This window comes from Silene latifolia, chromosome 9 (genome assembly GCF_048544455.1).
Source record: "Silene latifolia isolate original U9 population chromosome 9, ASM4854445v1, whole genome shotgun sequence".
NCBI lineage: Eukaryota > Viridiplantae > Streptophyta > Magnoliopsida > Caryophyllales > Caryophyllaceae > Silene > Silene latifolia.
In genome coordinates, this window is record NC_133534.1 from 78246835 (window position 1) to 78257137 (window position 10303).

General features: G+C 35.2%; 1 long non-coding RNA gene across 1 annotated transcript; it reads left to right on the forward strand.

The window, feature by feature from the left end:
• Positions 1-1717: 1717 nt before the first annotated feature.
• On the forward strand, positions 1718-4367 carry LOC141598183 (uncharacterized). Its single transcript, XR_012523304.1, has 3 exons — positions 1718-2353; positions 2639-2736; positions 2972-4367. It is a non-coding gene; the product is annotated as an uncharacterized LOC141598183 (long non-coding RNA).
• Positions 4368-10303: the final 5936 nt, after the last annotated feature.

Genomic DNA, 10303 nt, shown 5'->3' on the forward strand with positions numbered 1-10303 from the left:
GCTGCTCACGTGAGAAACAGTCTTTGTATTGTTCTTGCTCTTTATTCTTCTTATATTATTGCTTCTCTCTTGCTTCTCTTGTCTTTCCTCCTCCTCCTTTCCTAGAGCTGGTTAGTATCTACTCTTTCATTCTCCTTACTCTCTCCCTTTCTCAGCCACTCATTATTTCCCTTTAGTCTTTTCTTCATTATTTTCCGACATTCATTCATTCTCCATTTCTCTATCTCTTAATTTGTCCTTATTTTCCCTTTTCCAAGCTTCCCATGTGCTCCCTTCAATTACCCATCGGTATTTTGGTATGCTACCGGTGCGGGGTCCATCAATTGGTTGATGATATCTGGGTGAAGAAACAATTGATAATCGATTACATTGGTTGCCGTTTCCCCTTCGTCAGGCCGTCCTGGGGATTCCAAGGTGATTTAATTTAATTATAGTGTTTCTTGATTGAATGTTTTCTATTTTAGATGATTGATTTTAGGATTTTATAAGTGGTTTATTCAGTTTTAGAGTTGTTTTTTGGGTTTTTTTGGGTTCACTGATACCATTTCTTAGCTTATTGTTAATCTATAAGAACCATTGATTGCATTAATTGAACCATGGCCCCTTCTCTATTTCCCTTTCCAATTCTCAATTCGTTTCCTCCATCATTTGATTGTTGGTTGTTTTGATACGGGTTGTTTTAATACGAGTTGAGAAAATGCAATCGTCATTTATACGGGTTGCTTTGATTTGGTCTTATGTTGTATTCATAATTGATTTGTCTGTGTATAGAACATCGGAGCAGAAAATGATGGCATCAATGGTGACTGAAAGTGACAAGTGACGGTGGAGCGTTGGCGGTTGTATCACACTTTCAGTTTTAGTTTACACTCACACTTCTTTTTTCCCCATTCTGATCTTGTCGTCGTCGCTTTACTGGGTTGCGGGTCAGGATTCATCCTCCAGCCAAATCTGCTTTAGGGTTGCAGATCATTACTCGGGGATGCCGACTGCGGTGTTACTATGTGAGTACATTGCTTTGTCTTTTCGTTCAGATCTATTTGTGTTTAAAACCCACATCTTATTGATCTGTTTAGGCTTAATTATAATAGGCTTTGAATAAGTAAATTAGGGGATACTAAATGGTCATTTTGTAAAGGTTACTTATAGCTAATTATGCCTTTTGTAGATTGAAATTAAACGTATCCTTATTTATTTAATTAAGTTACTCACCCTGGCCTTAAAATCAAAAGTTTAGTGATCTGTTCTAGGTTGATTCTAGATTCATGTTTTTGCTTTGCTGTAGCTTAAGCCACTATTATTTTTATATTGCCAAATGTATATGTATTGTAATTGATTCTTATTCATTCCAAACTCCGTAATATAAATGTGTGTTAATAAAGCTCGTGGGCCGAATGACTCACGGACTTTACCATTTGTTTTGTATGGATAGTGTCACAAGAGAGCATCCATCTTCAGTTTAGTCGTTGTTGAGGCGGTTTCGGTTGAAAGATCATTTCTAATTTTATTGTGCAAGTCTTTTTTTTAGACCTTTCTTGTAGGAGTTGTGAAGTAGAATTGTTTGGTAATGGTTGAGGTATTGAAACCATTTAGCTCTCATATTGGTCTTTGTTGTTTGTGTATGGACGGGATGGTTTGGGTATACTTTGAGTTAAACTTGGTGATTTATAAAGGTGACTCTCCAGGCATAAGGGCCTACTGAAACATTATAGCCAGTGGTATTATTATTTGTTAACTCTTTTGAGAAGGGAGGGATTGGGTATTGTTGTTTCTATGTTCGGAATTGAGATAGATATATACAAGTCTGGGTCGTTTCTTATTGTGTGGATTATTTGACATTTCCCCGCTCAAGCTTAACCCACTGCATTCTAGATTAAAGCTTTCTTGGAGTCCAAGACTTGAAGTGAAGTATTAGTAGTTGAAACACTTGTAGGGTTTGGTAATAACTTGAATATACATGTTCTGTACCAATGCGAAGGGGGTGTGTCTTAAATGGTGAGCTAAGAATGGCGTACAATAAATTTTTTGTGCTTGTTAATGTAGCAGTTGCTACACACTTTTGTGTATTTGGGGTGCTGCAGCAGTGGCGCTTATAATCTAGAATTGGTAAAAAACATATCACTACAGGCCTGTACTTTCTTAACTACTTTTGAGAAAGCGGTTTCTGTATGGCTTGCATGCTTGCGACAACTCTGACCTATGTTACGTTTAGTAGCTCTTTAATTCTGATTAAAAAATGCCATGCCACTACAGGCGTGCATTTTCTTGAGGATATGTTCTGAAATCTCAGATGAAGGATCTGTTTGGGGAAGAAAGTTACAAGATGGTCAGTTAAGAAGATACTGAGGACCAGGTGATTTAATCTACGGTTTAATGATCTCAACTTAATTATTTAGGGAAATATTAGCCTAATTGTTTTTGGATATTAGATATCTAATGAGATCGACTTAATTATTTGGGGGAATTTCTCATACGCACACACCTTGACTGCCATTATTTAAAGCTTGGGACCAATTGTCGTCTAAGATATTACCCGCCGGAGTATACTATTAGATGTTTACTCGCCGGAGTTTACCGTTCCTAATAACACGACTTCTGCCAGGTATAACTGCTAACCAGCTCACAATGCAATATGCAGAGTGCAGTTAGCTTCGATGTGCAAGGCATCCTACTTAAGCTTGCCAATAATTAGTGTAGAATTAGCGGGAATATGCGGTGGAGTATGTGAGAACTTAGGTAATTAACATTGGTATTTAAAGCTTAAAATAAAGTTAACTCGAGTATGTGAGAACTTGACTAACTGTTGTCTAATAAATTACTTATCGGGCTAAATAGCAGGCCTATGGTAAATTAAATGATCTATTGAAATTTAAGATTCTATTTATCTCTATATATGGCTTTAGCAGAAGCATCTCATAGGCAGTGCCACTTTGAGTCTCTTTACCGAGCATTGTTTTTACTATACTTACAGGTGTAGCTCCTTCTTCTGGATAGCAAGTTCCGATTTTCTCATTTTATGCATCACTTTATCTGCAGAAAGACCGCAGGTATGCTTCCTTGCTTCTTTTCAGCTTGATATAATCAGGTTTTAATAGTTATAGCGGTTCACTTTAGTTCATGCCTTCCCTTGTTGTCTATTCAGTGCACACGTAGCATCTTCTATTAATAACTTTCAACTGACATCTGGTGGAGTGGACATGGCCGGATTTTCGGCAGTAACTGAACTAGCTGGTCCATTATTAGGCAAAACATGCTTAGAATTCTAATTTTCTTATTAATTTAGTACCATGTTCCTATAGCAATCTTAACACACTACTCAGGTAGTCAGGTGTCCTGTTATTATGTGTCTTCAGAAGGTTACAGTGTTGTGGGTCTGTGACCACTTGCTACAGTGGGATTTTTGGAAAGGCAACAAAAGGGACACTTTTTTTTGTGCTATTATGGTATTAGGATGTTTAGATGGTAACTTACAATCGTCGGCGTCATCTTCTAGAGGATGTTGAAATGTGGTGAGGCAAAGGGTGAAAGTGAGAGGCTGTTAGAATGCATTTGTACGCATAAAAAAAAAGGTAATCAATAATAGTACCAGGAGAGTAAGATTAGTATTTAATTAGTGGAGAAGTTGAATGAGTTTTTGGCATTTTGTTCTTTAATAATTAGTTTACAAAACTCATTTAAGACGGTCATATAAGTTTTAACCTTGAGACGAGTCAAGTATCTCACATAAGACAATAACAGAATGCATTGTGATTAGCAAAATCGCCAAAATTTATGCCCCGTCTATACATGTGGAGGGTTATTTGACCCGTTCTATTCTTAAGATTGATATATCCGTCTTAAGGAAGACCTATGTAGTTAATATCATTTTTTTTGATAAGGTAAAGAAATGTAGTTAATATCATACTTCATCCTTTAAATGATACAAAATAAAGGGCATTGTAATTATGTGCTGTAAAAAACCCATGAAAAAAACTATTTAATAGAACAAAATTAGAAATTCCAAAAATCATCATGTGCTGTAAAAAACCCATGAAAAAAAGCTTTTGTGTAGATTAGGTTCTGATTTGTTTGTGAATTGGTATAGAGTTTTGGTCAATTATAAATGGAGAGCCAAGGAGATGGAATGTCTTTGGGATTCGTTAATACGAGTTAGCAGTGTAATGTGTGCGTGCATTCACTCTTCAAATTCAGAGCTTTGAGTGTTCTCTTTGACTTGAATTTCCTGAGATCTTTATAGATGCGTCCATACTGGTTTAATTGTTCATTCACGTGTCACTAGCTTGCACGAGAGTTATCAAGAAGATCAAGAAAAATTAGACACAAAAAGTCAGTTCAATTTCTGCATATCTAATAGCATTTGTATGTGTCATAAAATTGTGAATCCTGCTATCGGGCTATGTTATAATCTCATGCTTTGACAGATCAAGAAGCGTTGTGAATACTGTAAAGAAATGGAAGAGATGATTGAAAGTGCTGAAACATCGGGATACGTTCATAAAAGCTTTGACATGGAGAAAACCGTTGTTCTTGAAAAGCATGGCGTTCCGATAACGGGGGACATGGGTTGTGAACTTGTTGATCACTGCTTGGAGGAAGTTATGCCTTATGCTGCTACGCTAGGCTTTTCTGAGAGCCAAGACGACCTGCGGGAGACAATGCAATTTGAGCTCGGTGTAAGTTCAACCACCCTTTATTTAAGGTCTTTTAACATTGATTGCAATTTTTACCAATACATTGTTTTGTGTACATTTACCTTTGCTATCTCGTCTATGCTAAGACATGATAATATTCTAGCTACATACTCTATTACATTTACAAGCCTCGTAACCAATGCCTCAAATCTGTTGGGATCCTTTCAATCTGACTCATTAGTCTTGTCTTCATCTCATTCTTCACCATGTTAATTAAATGTTGAGGTCGCATTACAGCTATCTCCTTTCTCGCTACATTTCGTGCCCACCATATTCTGTAGATTAGTCCTGCAATTCCCATGCCCAATATTTGTTTGTGAAATAAAGACTTGTTCCTATATTTTAGCCACCACTGACATGTTTTTCTTGAAGGTATGTGACAAATATCTGTGACAGCATATCCAAACATTTTTTGCTAAATTGACACTCAAAAATCAAGTGAGAATGTGTCTCTGTCACCATTCCACATAGGTAACAGTATGTGCTTGTCACCATATTCCAGCCAAGTAGTCTATCCAAAGTGTACCATCTCCCCAATGTGTGCATCCAGACTATAACACAATGTTTTGGTATAAACAATCTGTTCCAAACATAGGGCGCCCAATTTACCTTTGGTTTTTGCTGTATCAGCTATTCATAACCAGATGCCTTTTGTAGATTGAAATTAAACGTATCCTTATTTATTTAATTAAGTTACTCACCCTGGCCTTAAAATCAAAAGTTTAGTGATCTGTTCTAGGTTGATTCTAGCTTTTTAAGTGAATAGTTCTGTTGAAAGTTAGCTTGAACTTTTTTTGAGTCGGTCAATTTGATTGGCTTCTAATTTCGGTCCGTTTATGCTTATTTTGTTATACTAACGGACATTCATTAATAGGGTTTTCCAAATTGGTGATCAATAGTAGAAAATGTGAATCTTAAAAGAGGTTATCCTAGGACTGGATTATGTATTGTTTGAAATTTTTCTTACTTTTGATACTCATTTGTAGGTTGTATCATCTGGGCGTCATAATCCACGAGGGTGTCACTTGTGATGGGTCAACTAAGCAAGCTGTTACCATGATCATTTATTAAATTCAGGTAATCAGGCCTAATGGATAAATATATAATTGAATTGTGTAAAACTAAGTACAACTGTGCAAGTGATGAAAACTCAAAAGTTGGTATGGTCTCTGGAATGCAAAGACTTGGAATTAGTTATATTTCTAGGAAATCTTACCTAGGACTCTTAAGAGGGCTAAACAATAGCATTTCCACTTTATCAAGACTTTGCATTAATGGTTAGACTCCTCAGTTAATGTATCCACTCTTTTGGCGATGTTTTTTTGTCATCTCCCCTTTAGATGAATCGCTACTTTTAGCTTTTCGTATATTCAGTAATTTATAATGTAAAGTACCTTACCTTCAATCGTCTTAGTCCCTCTTTAATTTGTACGTAATTTGTAAGAATTAGCGTGCAAAGCTGTTTGTAAGGTTACTTGAATGCAAACTGAGACCTTATATGTTAATTGAATATAGCCACAATTATTTATCTAATTAAAAACTTGACTCTGCAACCCTATCTAAAGAGAGGATATTTAGCTCTTTAGCCTTCTTTTAGTATTATGTAGATACCTTTTATACCATTTCTCCTTCTGATAACAACATTATGGCGTTCTTTTGCAAAACATGTCTGTTATCTTAAGAGAGGATATCTAGCTCTTTAGCCTTCTTTTAGTATTATGTAGATACCTTCATACCATTTCTCCTTCTGACGACGACATTATGGCGTTCTTTTGCAAAGCATGTTTGTTTTAATAGTGTTGATGACTTTGTTAGTATGTTTCAGGATGAGCTCAACAAGGTTGTGAGTGAAAAGGATGTAGCTGAACATGAAAATTCGACTGAAAAGTCAAAGCCAAAGGACCAGAAACACCATTCCCTTTTGCTTAAGGTTTGGATATTCACTTCTATATGATATTAGGTGTACTTTTGTTTCAACCATTGTTAGTCCAAAGTCCAAACACATTCATATGCAATTAGAGTGTCCATTGCTTCCTCTGTGTTCTCACCTTCTTATTGGTAATCTTATTCAACCAAACGCTTGCGAAGATGCTTTGGTTGTGAACCCGCGATATTTGTGATTTTGAGTTGCAAGCATGTGATACCCAACCCAAAGATAATAGCCGGTCTTATTTGAAGGAGTTTGTATTCTCTAGAAGGCTTGATAATTTATGCAGTTCATTTTGTTCTTGGAAGGTTTTGCTTCTGAAATCTCTCTGAATCACATCATTTGAGGCTTTGAGGCAAGCTGCCCAACTTCTTTAAATTGCATTTGGAATGCAGATCCTTTGTCTTTCAATTTGCATTTTGAAACCACAAAAATGAGTGTCTTACCAATGCTTATGATCAGACCATATAAACTTTAATGCTTTTGTATGGGTTTTTTCATACTAGATGCTCTTAATGGTAAGTTTTATGATGAAATATTGAGTCTTTGTCCGTAGTTCAATACAATCGGTGTTTAAGCTACGCATTAAGTTTATTATTGTTTCTCAAAACATGAGATATGTTATAATCATTTTGTTCAAAAGTATCCTCAAAAGTTTCTCAAAACATGTCGATTGGGTTCTTGTTTTCAAAAGTATCCTCTCCCTAGATTGAAGCTGTGCATTTGCTATTGCAATATTTTGTACTTTGTTTTCTTAATATGACCTAAAGGTTCTACATATATTTCTTTTTTATTTAGTCTCTACACAATATTTGAAATTTTCAGAGGTTAAGAGATAAGAAAGCGTAATATTAAGGTAATGTTGGTGGACGCAAAAGCACATATTTGATGCCATAATTCAATGTGGTTTTATTAGTAACATTCGGATGTATTGTTATTGGTATAGATGCCGCACTGCGGTCTTTCTATGATATGTTGCGTCCTATGTCTTACAACACTTTAGTCTTCAACACTTCTACATGTTGAACTTCGTAAATTTTAACGTTCAAAAACTTGAAATAGTAGACGAGAGATTTGGGCGGTTTGATTGCTTGGTTGTTACCTTGTTGACATCCTTAATTAGGGTTTGATGCTTTTTTTATAACCCATCATCTTTGCTTTTCTTTGGTGTGTTACGATATGACTTGCACCATGGTCCACCGACTCATGAAGCATGCCCTTGCCTCATCTAATTGACAAAGAGCAACAGACAACCTATACGTGAGATGAATCATATAATGGGGTCTACCTTACTCCTCTCCAACCTCTTTTACTGTCATTAGTGAAGATCCACTTTAACTCCTCTATGAGCTTGACCTTGCTTGTAGAGTTGCATCCATTGAAGCAAGCCTGACCATACAGTTTTAGTGAAATGTTGATGATTTTCCTCTGCATAGTGGAAGAGGCGCCGAAACTATTTGCCCGTTTAGATGTTATCATGGCATCAACCCCCGTGTTCGGCTTCTTGTGTGATCAAAAATCAGATACTTGGAGACACCCCAGAATGTGACATACCGACATTAGTTATCGGGGGATCCGATTGTCTTCTTTGAAACCAACTATGGGGAACTCCGTCGGCAACCTAGATATACTTCGTAATATCGTATAATCATTACTTATATAATTATATGGTTAATGACTTAATGTGTCTTACATGACAAACCATCTTTTAAGTTTTCGTGTTATATTTCGTATGGTACTTTGATTTTTTGCTTGCCTTTTGACAATGTACTTGACAACTCTTCCATTATGATGTTTGCTTCGGTTTGTAAGTGGTGATTATGGTGCATTTGCTGTGGATCATTGATAAATATTTCATTTGTGTAGCTTCTTGTTAGTACCGTGGGAGATATGATAACAATTCGATCTCCGTTACCCTTCAACCACTGCCTTTATACCTTATTACAAACTTTTTGCTTTGGGTGACTGGTAAATATATGTTTCGGGAAATATGTAACGACTAATAAATTGCACGTGTCTAAATATGATGCAAATTAATCAACTATATGGTAAATTAAGAAAACTACAATTATCATTATAAGCTAACGTAATAGCTTCGACAACAAAACAAAAACGCGTCTTGGATCTCCGCGCGCAACGCGCGCGGAGAAACAACTAGTTTATGAAAAGGGAGGATGGAAGATCTGTTTAATTATAAAAATAGGGTTGATAACAACACCTCTAACTTTACTCACACAATTAATAGGGTACTATTTTGAAATAGGAGATTTGTTTGATTGTTTCCCTCAGTTGAATTCTAGCCATTTCAATACTCTACAATTTAATTATGCCGTCTTGTTTACCTGCTACACATACATCATCTTTGTTTGTGATCCAAAGTTCCAAAACTCATTATCAAAATTAAATCCATCTTTATCCTATATTGTTTGTTATTTTAGGATCATTGTAATATCTTTGATTCCTTGAATCTACTATAAAGTAGGTACAAGTTATTTTTTTTACATTTATATTCAGAGGAAGTTGTTGGCATTTTCATTGATAGCAATGTGATAGAGCTGCAAACAATTTCTCCAAGTGGCTTACCGATTTTTTCAGAGAAAGCACATGGTCAATCAAAGGTGGTATTCTTCTTTTACATTATCCCCTACTTCCAAACGTTTTTTGGTTAATTTTTATAGACTTTTCATTGTCATAGTTAGACTTTTGTTTGTAATTGTTCATATGATCCATCTTGAGTTCAGTGATATGCATTTTCCAGGAATTCATAGTGTCAAAATTTTCTCTTAATATCATTATTATGTGCATTTGATATGATCCATCTTGACAATTCATTATCACGTGCATTTGATATATTGATTGCGGTAATTTATAATTTAACACATTATACATTTTAAGTACGATGTTTCATGATTTAACTCACTTTTTTGTTATAAGTTTCTATTTCCACAATTTTCGTGACAACTTATAAAATTTTCTCTTAATAACACCAACATACTTTTTTAATTGTTGATTTGTGATCATCAGCGTAAATGAATCGATCATTTTACTACCATTTTATCATATATTTTAGGATTGAGTTTGAATTTAATTTCTCCAACATCTTTTTATAATTTTCTATGTTTTCTCTAGCCTGAGTTTGAAATCTAATTCAGGAAATAAATTCAGCTACTGATAACTAAAGTACCATGTAAGCTAAGTTGAATAGTATAACTAAACTACCATATACTAGGGCAGAGTACGGATCGGGTATTTGATCCAAAGTGCTAGTTCGGATTGGATATCCATATTAAAAATCCTGAAGTTAGATATCCAATATCCAAACCAAATGTTTCGGATATCCAATGTTCGGGTATCCAAAACAATCGGATCGGATGCGGATATCCATCGGATATCCATACTTTAGAATTTACTTTAAAATTAAGTTTGAAACACGATTATATTCATTGTCTTACATGATGATTTTCTTTAGTATTCTTATTCCAATGTTCTCGACATAAAATTTAAGTACCACCTAGATATTTTTCTAATATTTTAAACATTAATTAAGTTGTTTTATCAAATAAAATTTTATTTTCTCGAAATTATACTAGAAAACTATAGTTTCGGATCGGATCGGATATCCAAATGTTTTAATTCTAATATCCATGTCCAAACCAAAACCAAAGATTTCGGATCAGATATCCAA